This window comes from Rhyacophila brunnea, unplaced genomic scaffold (genome assembly GCF_057557595.1).
Source record: "Rhyacophila brunnea isolate RB1 unplaced genomic scaffold, BYU_Rbru_1.0 scaffold_10, whole genome shotgun sequence".
NCBI classification, from domain to species: Eukaryota; Metazoa; Arthropoda; class Insecta; order Trichoptera; family Rhyacophilidae; genus Rhyacophila; species Rhyacophila brunnea.
The window spans coordinates 45,144,511-45,157,010 of NW_028232752.1; the positions used below are offsets into that span (position 1 = coordinate 45,144,511).

At 44.4% G+C, this 12,500-nt stretch overlaps 2 non-coding genes and 1 pseudogene across 2 annotated transcripts; all 3 read left to right on the plus strand.

Annotated features, from left to right (window-relative positions):
- The first annotated feature begins 9,056 nt into the window (after window positions 1-9,056).
- Window positions 9,057-11,000, plus strand: LOC147079282 (small subunit ribosomal RNA). Its single transcript, XR_015071690.1, has one exon. It is a non-coding gene; the product is annotated as a small subunit ribosomal RNA (ribosomal RNA).
- Window positions 11,001-11,152: 152 nt separating this feature from the next.
- Window positions 11,153-11,314, plus strand: LOC147079283 (5.8S ribosomal RNA). Its single transcript, XR_015071715.1, has one exon. It is a non-coding gene; the product is annotated as a 5.8S ribosomal RNA (ribosomal RNA).
- Window positions 11,315-11,712: 398 nt separating this feature from the next.
- Window positions 11,713-12,500, plus strand: part of LOC147079284 (large subunit ribosomal RNA) — a 5,134-nt pseudogene continuing 4,346 nt past the window's right edge.

Consider the following 12,500-nt stretch of genomic DNA (forward strand, 5'->3'; position numbering starts at 1 on the left):
TTCATGCCTTATGACGATATAATATTGATATTTCATAATAATATAATATGATGGATGTAAAAAAAAAAGATTTTTTTTTTATTTATTTAAATTAGCTTAGGTTAGGTTAGGTAAGGTTTATTTTAATTTTTTTTTTTTTTTTTTTTTTAATTCTTCGTTATATATATAATGTTAATAATATGATGGATGTAAAAAAAAAGATTTTTTTTTTTAATTTAAACTAGCTTAGGTTAGGTTAGGTAAGGTTAGGTTAGGTTAGGTTAGGTTAGGTTAGGTTAGGTTAGGTTAGGTTAGGTTTGGTTAGGTTAGGTTAGGTTAGGTTAGGTTAGGTCAGGTTAGGTTTATGTAAGGTTAGGTTGGGTTTAGTTGGCGAACGAACGTCGTCGACGAGAGCGCCGTTTAAAGCGAGACATCGCCGTTTCGGCCGTCGACGACGCACGAGAGGGCCGCTTAGAGCGCGACACGTGGCCCGCCTGGCGAGCTAAATCGTCGTGCATCGTGCACTTCACGTCCGACTCTCGCCGCGTTCGGCGGCGTGCGTATTATGACGATATTATGTTATCGACATGTCAACGGTATATGATATCTATCATAATAATATATGTTGGATGAAAAATAATGAAAAATTATTTTAACATCAAATTTTACCGCTAGAACTCGCCCTCGCGCTTTACTTACCTATTCCTATGTTGAACGTCGAAATGAAGACAATGAAATATTCTTTCAGGTGAGGCGTATCGGGCGCATTTAAAATGATCAGTGACACGCTCGTTGATCACGTTTATGCCCTATAACGATATGATATTGATATTTTTTTATGGTATTCATCATAATAATAAATGATGTATGAAAAAAAAAATTGGTTAGTTTAGGTTAGGTTAGGTCACGTTAGGTATGATTAGGTTAGGTTAGGTTAGTTTTTGTTTAGGATAGGTTAGGTTAGTTTTTGTTTAGGTTAGGTTTGTTTTTGTTTAGGTTAGTTTTTGCTTAGGTTAGGTTAGTTTTTGTTTAGGTTAGTTTAGGTTAGGTTAGGTTAGTTTAAGTTAGGTTAGGTTAGTTTTTGTTTAGGTTAGGTTAGGTTAGTTTTTGTTTAGGTAAGGTTAGGTAAGGTTAGATTAGGTAAGGTTAGGTTAGGTTTAGTTTAGGTTAGGTTGTGTTAGGTTAGGTAAGGTTATGTTAGGTTATGTTAGGTTAGGTTAGGTGAGGTGAGGTTAGGTCAGGTCAGCGAACGGACGTAGTCGACGAGAGCGCAGCTTTTAGCGAGACATGGGCCCTCCTGGCTAGCTAAATCTGCGTCCCTCCGGCATGTCAAGTAGACGATGCCGGCGGGACGCAGATTTAGCTAGCCAGGAGGGCCCATGGCTCGCTTAAAGCGGCGCTCTCGTCGACTACGTTCGATCGCTAACCTGACCTAACCTCACCTCACCTAACCTAACCTAACATAACCTAACATAACCTTACCTTACCTAACACAACCTAACCTAAACTAAACCTAACCTAACCTAACCTTACCTAATCTAACCTTACCTAACCTAACCTAAACAAAAACTAACCTAACCTAAACTAACCTAATCTAACCTAAACTAACCTAACCTAACCTAACCTAACCTAACCTAACCTAACCTAACCTAACCTAACATAATATTACCTAATTTTTTTTTTCATACATCATATCTTATCATGATGGAAAAAAAAATTAGAAATTTAAAAAAAAAAAATTAACCAAACAAATTACCAAAATATATATTCGCAATTCGCAATTCGAAATTTCAAATGAAAGATTAAACCCAAAGAGAATCGTCAATTTTGCCTTTTGTAGTGATATTTCGGTCACGCGGTCGGTAGTACGGCGCTTTATCAATGCTATGCTACATTTTGTTTGGCACTCTTGACGGTTTGCGAACGAAGTACGAGACCGCGGCTTAAAGCGAGACATGCATCGACGACGCACGAGAGCGCGACACGTGGCCCGCCTGGCGAGCTAAATCGTCGTGCATCGTGCACTTCACGTCCGCCTCTCGCCGGTTCGGCGGCGTGCGTATTATGACGATAATATGTTATCGATATATGATATCTATCATAATATTGTATGATGGATGAAAAAAAAATGTTTTTTTTTTTTCAATTTAAATTAGATAGGGTTTAGGTTAGATAAGGTTAGGTGAGGTTTATTTAAATTTTTTTTATTTCTGCTTTTATTGAATTCCTTGGTTTTTCGTACGAGGGTTATTACTTCACTATTACATTGTTCATATTTCATTTACATTATTAACAGTACGGCGCTTTATCAATACTATGCTACATTTTGTTTGGCACTCTTGACGGTTTGCGAACGAAGTACGAGACCGCGGCTTAAAGCGAGACATGCATCGACGACGCACGAGAGCGCGACACGTGGCCCGCCTGGCGAGCTAAATCGTCGTGCATCGTGCACTTCACGTCCGACTCTCGCCGGTTCGGCGGCGTGCGTATTATGACGATAATATGGTTAGGTTAGGTCAGGTTAGGTTTATGTAAGGTTAGGTTGGGTTAAGTTGGCGAACGAACGTCGTCGACGAGAGCGCCGTTTAAAGCGAGACATCCTTCGACGACGAGGTCGCTGCTTCGGCCGTCGACGACGGACGAGAGCGCCGCTTAAAGCGTGACACGGGCCCGCCTGGCCAGCTAAATCTGAGTCCCGCCGGCATCGTGCACTTCACACGTCCCACTCTCGCCGGTTCGTGCGTATTTAAACGACATTATATTATCGTTATGTCAATGGTATATTATACCTATCATAATAATGTATGATGAATGAAAAGAAATGAAAAATTATTTCAACATCAAATTATACCGCTAGAACTAGACAATGAAATTATCTTACGATTACGTTCATGCCTTATGACGATATAATATTGATATTTCATAATAATATAATATGATGGATGTAAAAAAAAAGATTTTTTTTTTTTTATTTTAATTAGCTTAGGTTAGGTTAGGTAAGGTTAGGTTAGGTTAGGTTAGGTTAGGTTAGGTTAGGTTAGGTTAGGTTAGGTTAGGTTAGGTTAGGTTAGGTTAGGTTAGGTTAGGTTAGGTTAGGTTAGGTTAGGTTAGGTTAGGTTAGGTTAGGTTAGGTCAGGTTAGGTTTATGTAATATTAGGTTGGGTTAAGTTGGCTAACGAACGTCGTCGACGAGAGCGCCGTTTAAAGCGAGACATCCGTCGTCGACGACGAGGTCGCTGCTTCGGCCGTCGACGACGGACGAGAGCGCCGCTTAAAGCGTGACACGGGCCCGCCTGGCCAGCTAAATCTGAGTCCCGCCGGCATCGTGCACTTCACACGTCCCACTCGTCGAAATGAAGACAATGAAATTTAATTATCTTACGATTACGTTCATGCCTTATGACGATATAATATTGATATTTCATAATAATATAATATGATGGATGTAAAAAAAAAAGATTTTTTTTTTATTTATTTAAATTAGCTTAGGTTAGGTTAGGTAAGGTTTATTTTAATTTTTTTTTTTTTTTTTTTTTTAATTCTTCGTTATATATATAATGTTAATAATATGATGGATGTAAAAAAAAAGATTTTTTTTTTTAATTTAAACTAGCTTAGGTTAGGTTAGGTAAGGTTAGGTTAGGTTAGGTTAGGTTAGGTTAGGTTAGGTTAGGTTAGGTTAGGTTTGGTTAGGTTAGGTTAGGTTAGGTTAGGTTAGGTCAGGTTAGGTTTATGTAAGGTTAGGTTGGGTTTAGTTGGCGAACGAACGTCGTCGACGAGAGCGCCGTTTAAAGCGAGACATCGCCGTTTCGGCCGTCGACGACGCACGAGAGGGCCGCTTAGAGCGCGACACGTGGCCCGCCTGGCGAGCTAAATCGTCGTGCATCGTGCACTTCACGTCCGACTCTCGCCGCGTTCGGCGGCGTGCGTATTATGACGATATTATGTTATCGACATGTCAACGGTATATGATATCTATCATAATAATATATGTTGGATGAAAAATAATGAAAAATTATTTTAACATCAAATTTTACCGCTAGAACTCGCCCTCGCGCTTTACTTACCTATTCCTATGTTGAACGTCGAAATGAAGACAATGAAATATTCTTTCAGGTGAGGCGTATCGGGCGCATTTAAAATGATCAGTGACACGCTCGTTGATCACGTTTATGCCCTATAACGATATGATATTGATATTTTTTTATGGTATTCATCATAATAATAAATGATGTATGAAAAAAAAAATTGGTTAGTTTAGGTTAGGTTAGGTCACGTTAGGTATGATTAGGTTAGGTTAGGTTAGTTTTTGTTTAGGATAGGTTAGGTTAGTTTTTGTTTAGGTTAGGTTTGTTTTTGTTTAGGTTAGTTTTTGCTTAGGTTAGGTTAGTTTTTGTTTAGGTTAGTTTAGGTTAGGTTAGGTTAGTTTAAGTTAGGTTAGGTTAGTTTTTGTTTAGGTTAGGTTAGGTTAGTTTTTGTTTAGGTAAGGTTAGGTAAGGTTAGATTAGGTAAGGTTAGGTTAGGTTTAGTTTAGGTTAGGTTGTGTTAGGTTAGGTAAGGTTATGTTAGGTTATGTTAGGTTAGGTTAGGTGAGGTGAGGTTAGGTCAGGTCAGCGAACGGACGTAGTCGACGAGAGCGCAGCTTTTAGCGAGACATGGGCCCTCCTGGCTAGCTAAATCTGCGTCCCTCCGGCATGTCAAGTAGACGATGCCGGCGGGACGCAGATTTAGCTAGCCAGGAGGGCCCATGGCTCGCTTAAAGCGGCGCTCTCGTCGACTACGTTCGATCGCTAACCTGACCTAACCTCACCTCACCTAACCTAACCTAACATAACCTAACATAACCTTACCTTACCTAACACAACCTAACCTAAACTAAACCTAACCTAACCTAACCTTACCTAATCTAACCTTACCTAACCTAACCTAAACAAAAACTAACCTAACCTAAACTAACCTAATCTAACCTAAACTAACCTAACCTAACCTAACCTAACCTAACCTAACCTAACCTAACCTAACCTAACATAATATTACCTAATTTTTTTTTTCATACATCATATCTTATCATGATGGAAAAAAAAATTAGAAATTTAAAAAAAAAAAATTAACCAAACAAATTACCAAAATATATATTCGCAATTCGCAATTCGAAATTTCAAATGAAAGATTAAACCCAAAGAGAATCGTCAATTTTGCCTTTTGTAGTGATATTTCGGTCACGCGGTCGGTAGTACGGCGCTTTATCAATGCTATGCTACATTTTGTTTGGCACTCTTGACGGTTTGCGAACGAAGTACGAGACCGCGGCTTAAAGCGAGACATGCATCGACGACGCACGAGAGCGCGACACGTGGCCCGCCTGGCGAGCTAAATCGTCGTGCATCGTGCACTTCACGTCCGCCTCTCGCCGGTTCGGCGGCGTGCGTATTATGACGATAATATGTTATCGATATATGATATCTATCATAATATTGTATGATGGATGAAAAAAAAATGTTTTTTTTTTTTCAATTTAAATTAGATAGGGTTTAGGTTAGATAAGGTTAGGTGAGGTTTATTTAAATTTTTTTTATTTCTGCTTTTATTGAATTCCTTGGTTTTTCGTACGAGGGTTATTACTTCACTATTACATTGTTCATATTTCATTTACATTATTAACAGTACGGCGCTTTATCAATACTATGCTACATTTTGTTTGGCACTCTTGACGGTTTGCGAACGAAGTACGAGACCGCGGCTTAAAGCGAGACATGCATCGACGACGCACGAGAGCGCGACACGTGGCCCGCCTGGCGAGCTAAATCGTCGTGCATCGTGCACTTCACGTCCGACTCTCGCCGGTTCGGCGGCGTGCGTATTATGACGATAATATGGTTAGGTTAGGTCAGGTTAGGTTTATGTAAGGTTAGGTTGGGTTAAGTTGGCGAACGAACGTCGTCGACGAGAGCGCCGTTTAAAGCGAGACATCCTTCGACGACGAGGTCGCTGCTTCGGCCGTCGACGACGGACGAGAGCGCCGCTTAAAGCGTGACACGGGCCCGCCTGGCCAGCTAAATCTGAGTCCCGCCGGCATCGTGCACTTCACACGTCCCACTCTCGCCGGTTCGTGCGTATTTAAACGACATTATATTATCGTTATGTCAATGGTATATTATACCTATCATAATAATGTATGATGAATGAAAAGAAATGAAAAATTATTTCAACATCAAATTATACCGCTAGAACTAGACAATGAAATTATCTTACGATTACGTTCATGCCTTATGACGATATAATATTGATATTTCATAATAATATAATATGATGGATGTAAAAAAAAAGATTTTTTTTTTTTTATTTTAATTAGCTTAGGTTAGGTTAGGTAAGGTTAGGTAAGGTTTATTTTAATTTTTTTTTTTTTTTTTTTTTTTTTTTTTTTAATTCTTCGTTATATATATATAATGTTAATAATATGATGGATGTAAAAAAAAAGATTTTTTTTTTTTTTATTTAAATTAGCTTAGGTTAGGTTAGGTAAGGTTAGGTTAGGTTAGGTTAGTTTTTGTGTTTGGGTTAGGTTAGGTTAGTTTAGGTTAGGTTAGGTCTGCGAACGAACGTCGTCGACGAGAGCGCCGTTTAAAGCGAGACATCGCCGTTTCGGCCGTCGACGACGCACGAGAGGGCCGCTTAGAGCGCGACACGTGGCCCGCCTGGCGAGCTTAATCGTCGTGCATCGTGCACTTCACGTCCGACTCTCGCCGCGTTCGGCGGCGTGCGTATTATGACGATATTATGTTATCGACATGTCAACGGTATATGATATCTATCATAATAATATATGTTGGATGAAAAATAATGAAAAATTATTTTAACATCAAATTTTACCGCTAGAACTCGCCCTCGCGCTTTACTTACCTATTCCTATGTTGAACGTCGAAATGAAGACAATGAAATATTCTTTCAGGTGAGGCGTATCGGGCGCATTTAAAATGATCAGTGACACGCTCGTTGATCACGTTTATGCCCTATAACGATATGATATTGATATTTTTTTATGGTATTCATCATAATAATAAATGATGTATGAAAAAAAAAATTGGTTAGTTTAGGTTAGGTTAGGTCACGTTAGGTATGATTAGGTTAGGTTAGGTTAGTTTTTGTTTAGGATAGGTTAGGTTAGTTTTTGTTTAGGTTAGGTTTGTTTTTGTTTAGGTTAGTTTTTGCTTAGGTTAGGTTAGTTTTTGTTTAGGTTAGTTTAGGTTAGGTTAGGTTAGTTTAAGTTAGGTTAGGTTAGTTTTTGTTTAGGTTAGGTTAGGTTAGTTTTTGTTTAGGTAAGGTTAGGTAAGGTTAGATTAGGTAAGGTTAGGTTAGGTTTAGTTTAGGTTAGGTTGTGTTAGGTTAGGTAAGGTTATGTTAGGTTAGGTTAGGTGAGGTGAGGTTAGGTCAGGTCAGCGAACGGACGTAGTCGACGAGAGCGCAGCTTTTAGCGAGACATGGGCCCTCCTGGCTAGCTAAATCTGCGTCCCTCCGGCATGTCAAGTAGACGATGCCGGCGGGACGCAGATTTAGCTAGCCAGGAGGGCCCATGGCTCGCTTAAAGCGGCGCTCTCGTCGACTACGTTCTTTCGCTAACCTGACCTAACCTCACCTCACCTAACCTAACCTAACATAACCTAACATAACCTTACCTTACCTAACACAACCTAACCTAAGCTAAACCTAACCTAACCTTACCTAATCTAACCTTACCTAACCTAACCTAAACAAAAACTAACCTAACCTCAACTAACCTAATCTAACCTAAACTAACCTAACCTAACCTAACCTAACCTAACCTAACATAATATAACCTAATTTTTTTTTTCATACATCATATCTTATCATGATGGAAAAAAAAATTAGAAATTTAAAAAAAAAAATTTAACCAAACAAATTACCAAAATATATATTCGCAATTCGCAATTTGAAATTTCAAATGAAAGATTAAACCTAAAGAGAATCGTCAATTTCGCCTTTTGTAGTGATATTTCGGTCACGCGGTCGGTAGTGCGGCGCTTTATCAATGCTATGCTACATTTTGTTTGGCACTCTTGACGGTTTGCGAACGAAGTACGAGACCGAGACGAGACCGTACGAGACGAAGTACGAGACCGCGTCCGCCTGGCAAGCTATATTTGCGTCGTATCGGCATTTCAGCCCACCCTCGACCGTTCGGTGGCGAGCGTAATATAACGTTCTCATAATGATATTTATTTCAATGGTTTTATATCATTCATAATGATGGATGAAAAAAAAAAAAAAAAAAAAAAAAAATTGAAATTAAAAAAAAAAAATTATCCAAATTACCAAAATATATATTCGCAATTCGCAATTCGAAATTTCAAATGAAAGATTAAACCTAAAGAGAATCGTCACCTTCGCCTTTTGTAGTGTTATTTCGGTTACGCGGCCGGTAGTGCGCCGCGTTTACACTATAATGTGTGAGGGAAAATGTACGCAGGAGAGAACTGTACGATAAAATAATGGCGACGGATTATTGCGCTACCCAACATTGCCGTGTCCGTATTCGTTGTTGTTGTCGTCTGGGTCTCTCCCCTCATCCATCGTATGTATAGCAGTGGGTTGTCGTCTTTGACAAGACTTCCTTCACGGCGTTCGCAAACTGCGGCGGCCATTCGGCCGCGTCGGCGGTACATTTGCGAGACGAGACACTCACCCGGCGTGCGATTATATTTCGTCGCCGCGGCCTATGCGATCGCATCACTCTGGAGTTCCGCGCTAGCAGAATCATCCTGTCGAGTGACGGCGGACGGCGTTTCAGCCTCCGTCGCTCCGTTTACCGCGCCGACGGCGTGCGTTTTCGGTGTGCACGTTTTACGATGGGAAATTGAGAAACGCGGAGCACGATCTCGTGCTCTGTGCGTATGTATGCATACAATCCGTTGTATCTCGTGCGTCGGCACGTTAAAAATCGAAAGAGAGAGCCAGCGTCGCCCGCCGGGTGACTCCGGTGCGCGTTCGCGTGTGACGTGTGGATCGCGGGTGTCGGCGCGCCCAGTGCGCGCGCGCCCGCGGCCTCGCAGAGCAGCTCCCTGGTTGATCCTGCCAGTAATCATATGCTTGTCTCAAAGACTAAGCCATGCAAGTCTCAGTATGAGCCTAATTAAGGTGAAACCGCGAATGGCTCAATATATCAGTTTTGGTTCCTTAGATCGTACACAGTTACTTGGATAACTGTGGCAATTCTAGAGCTAATACATGCAAACGTAATTCTGAACGGGAACGTGAGGAATGCTTTTATTAGATCAAAAACCAATCGGCGGTCGGCGCTCGCGTCGTCCGTCGCTCTTCGAGATGACTCTAGATAACTTTGAGCTGATCGCACGGTCTAGCACCGGCGACGCATCTTTCAAATGTCTGCCTTATCAACTGTCGATGGTAGTTTATGCGACTACCATGGTTGTCACGGGTAACGGGGAATCAGGGTTCGATTCCGGAGAGGGAGCCTGAGAAACGGCTACCACATCCACGGAAGGCAGCAGGCGCGCAAATTACCCACTCCCGGCACGGGGAGGTAGTGACGAAAAATAACGATACGGGACTCGTCCGAGGCCTCGTGATCGGAATGATTACACTTTAAATCCTTTAACGAGGATCCATTGGAGGGCAAGTCTGGTGCCAGCAGCCGCGGTAATTCCAGCTCCAATAGCATATACTAAAGTTGTTGCGGTTAAAAAGCTCGTAGTTGAAATTGTGTCCTGCGGTGTCGGTCTACCGACTGCGGTACGACAGGCACGTCTGCGGGGCTTCTCGCCGGTGCGTCCTTCGCCATCCGGCGTCGGTCGGCCGCAAGGTCGGCCGTTCGCCGAGGCGGGCCGTCGCGGCTGTTTACTTTGAACAAATTAGAGTGCTCAAAGCGGGCTAAGTTTTGCCTGAATATTGTACGCATGGAATAATAGAATAGGACCTCGGTTCTGTTTTGTTGGCTTTCTGATACCAGAGGTAATGATTAATAGGGACAACTGGGGGCATTCGTATTGCGACGTTAGAGGTGAAATTCTTGGATCGTCGCAAGACGGACTAAAGCGAAAGCATTTGCCAAAGGTGTTTTCATTAATCAAGAACGAAAGTTAGAGGTTCGAAGGCGATTAGATACCGCTGTAGTTCTAACCATAAATGATGCCAGCCAGCGATCCGCCGAAGTTTCATTATTTTAACCCGGTGGGCAGCTCCCGGGAAACCAAAGCTTTCGGGCTCCGGGGGGAGTATGGTTGCAAAGCTGAAACTTAAAGGAATTGACGGAAGGGCACCACCAGGAGTGGAGCCTGCGGCTTAATTCGACTCAACACGGGAAAACTCACCAGGCCCGGACACTGGAAGGATTGACGGATTAACAGCTCTTTCTCGATTCGGTGGGTGGTGGTGCATGGCCGCTCTTAGTTGGTGGAGCGATTTGTCAGGTTAATTCCGGTAACGAACGTAACTCTAGCCTATTAAATAGACGTACAACCGGTATCACGAGGGTCCGCGCGCGTCCGTGTCCTTTGGCGTTCTGCGTCGGAGGCGCGGGCGCGTCGCGGTCTTCACTACCGGCGTACAATGAAAATCTTCTTAGAGGGACCGGCGGTATATATAGCCGCACGAGATTGAGCAATAGCAGGTCTGTGATGCCCTTAGATGTCCTGGGCCGCACGCGCGCTACACTGAAGGGATCAGCGTGTCCTCCTTGGCTTAACGGCCCGGGTAACCCGATGAAACCCCTTCGTGATAGGGATTGGGGTTTGCAATTCTCCCCCATGAACGAGGAATTCCTAGTAAAAGCGAGTCACCAGCTCGCGTTGATTGCGTCCCTGCCCTTTGTACACACCGCCCGTCGCTACTACCGATGGATGATTTGGTGAGGTCTTCGGACTGGCGCGCGGAAGCTCCTCGTGGGCCTCTGACGCGCCGGAAAGTTTGACCGAATTTGATCATTTAGAGGAAGTAAAAGTCGTAACAAGGTTTCCGTAGGTGAACCTGCGGAAGGATCATTTCCTGTGCGAAACGAACATGTGCGCGTGTACGCGTAACGTGTAATTTTTTTTTTTTATATAAATTTATTTTGCACATCTCGCATGTGCATTATGAAATATATAATATGCCGAAAACGAAACAATATAACAACAACAATATGTAATCACTAGATTACCCTGAACGGCGGATCACTCGGCTCGTGGGTCGATGAAGAACGCAGCTAAATGCGCGTCAGAGTGTGAACTGCAGGACACATGAGCATCGACATTTCGAACGCACATTGCGGTCCGAGCAAGACGTAGTTTGTCGACGGACCACTCCTGTTTGAGGGTCGCGTACACCAGAAACACCAGACTGCGAACGGTCATATAACACACACACACACACTTGTGTGTGTGTGTGTGTGTGGCTGTTCGCGAGCAGTTGCCGGCGTCGCCAGGTCGGCGGGGGGGGGGGATAGGTCGCGTGCACACGCACGCCTCCGCCACCCACCCGTCCTTCCGGGCGTCCGGTCAAATATTTATCGACGCCTGTTGTCGGGCGCGCCCTGTGCGAATGTAGCGCCTCAGTGCGCTCGCATCGGGCGCTCGCTTCGCGCGCACGCACTGGAACGTGGCGTGAGCGCGGTGACTTGCAAAAGCCGCTGCGCACACACGCACACAACCCGTAAAAGGCGTCGCCGCGCGTGAGTCTGAGCGCTCGCATGCGTCATTTTGCACGCAAACTGTTTGTCGACCTCAAATCAGGAGAGATCACCCGCCGAACTTAAGCATATCAGTAAGCGGAGGAAAAGAAACTAACGAGGATTCCCCGAGTAGCGGCGAGCGAAACGGGAAGAGCCCAGCGCTGAATCCTGCGGCCCCGGCGGGCCGCCGGGAAATGTAGCGTTCGGGAGGAGAATTATACATACACGCGCGGTCATTAGTCACGGCTGCCAGTCCAAGTTCATCTTGAACGGGGCCGTTTACCCGTAGAGGGTGCCAGGCCCGTGGTGACGGTAGCCGGCCGCGACGGTCTCTCTCCCCAGAGTCGGGTTGCTTGAGAGTGCAGCCCTAAGCGGGTGGTAGACTCCATCTAAGGCTAAATACTACCACGAGACCGATAGCGAACAAGTACCGTGAGGGAAAGTTGAAAAGAACTTTGAAGAGAGAGTTCAAGAGTACGTGAAACCGTTCAGGGGTAAACCTGTGGAACTCAAACGAGCGAACGGGGAGATTCATCGCTCTTCCGCCGGGGTCCGCGTCTCGCCGCTCACCCTCTGCCGACGCGCCTTCGCGGGTGCGCCGGCAGGGGGGGGCGCGGGTTCGCCGACGGGCCCCCGGAGTGCGTGCACTTCTCCCTCAGTATAACACCGCGACCCGTCGCGCTGCGGTCGAATGCGCCGTGCGGTTGTCCCGTCCCTCGACGAGGGGCGGAGCCGCGGCGTCCACGGCCGCCGCACGCGACGGTAGAGAACGAGGTTCGCGTCCGCCCGGCTTCGGCCGGTCGTCCGTCGCGCCGCAGCGGCGACCTTCGTGCGG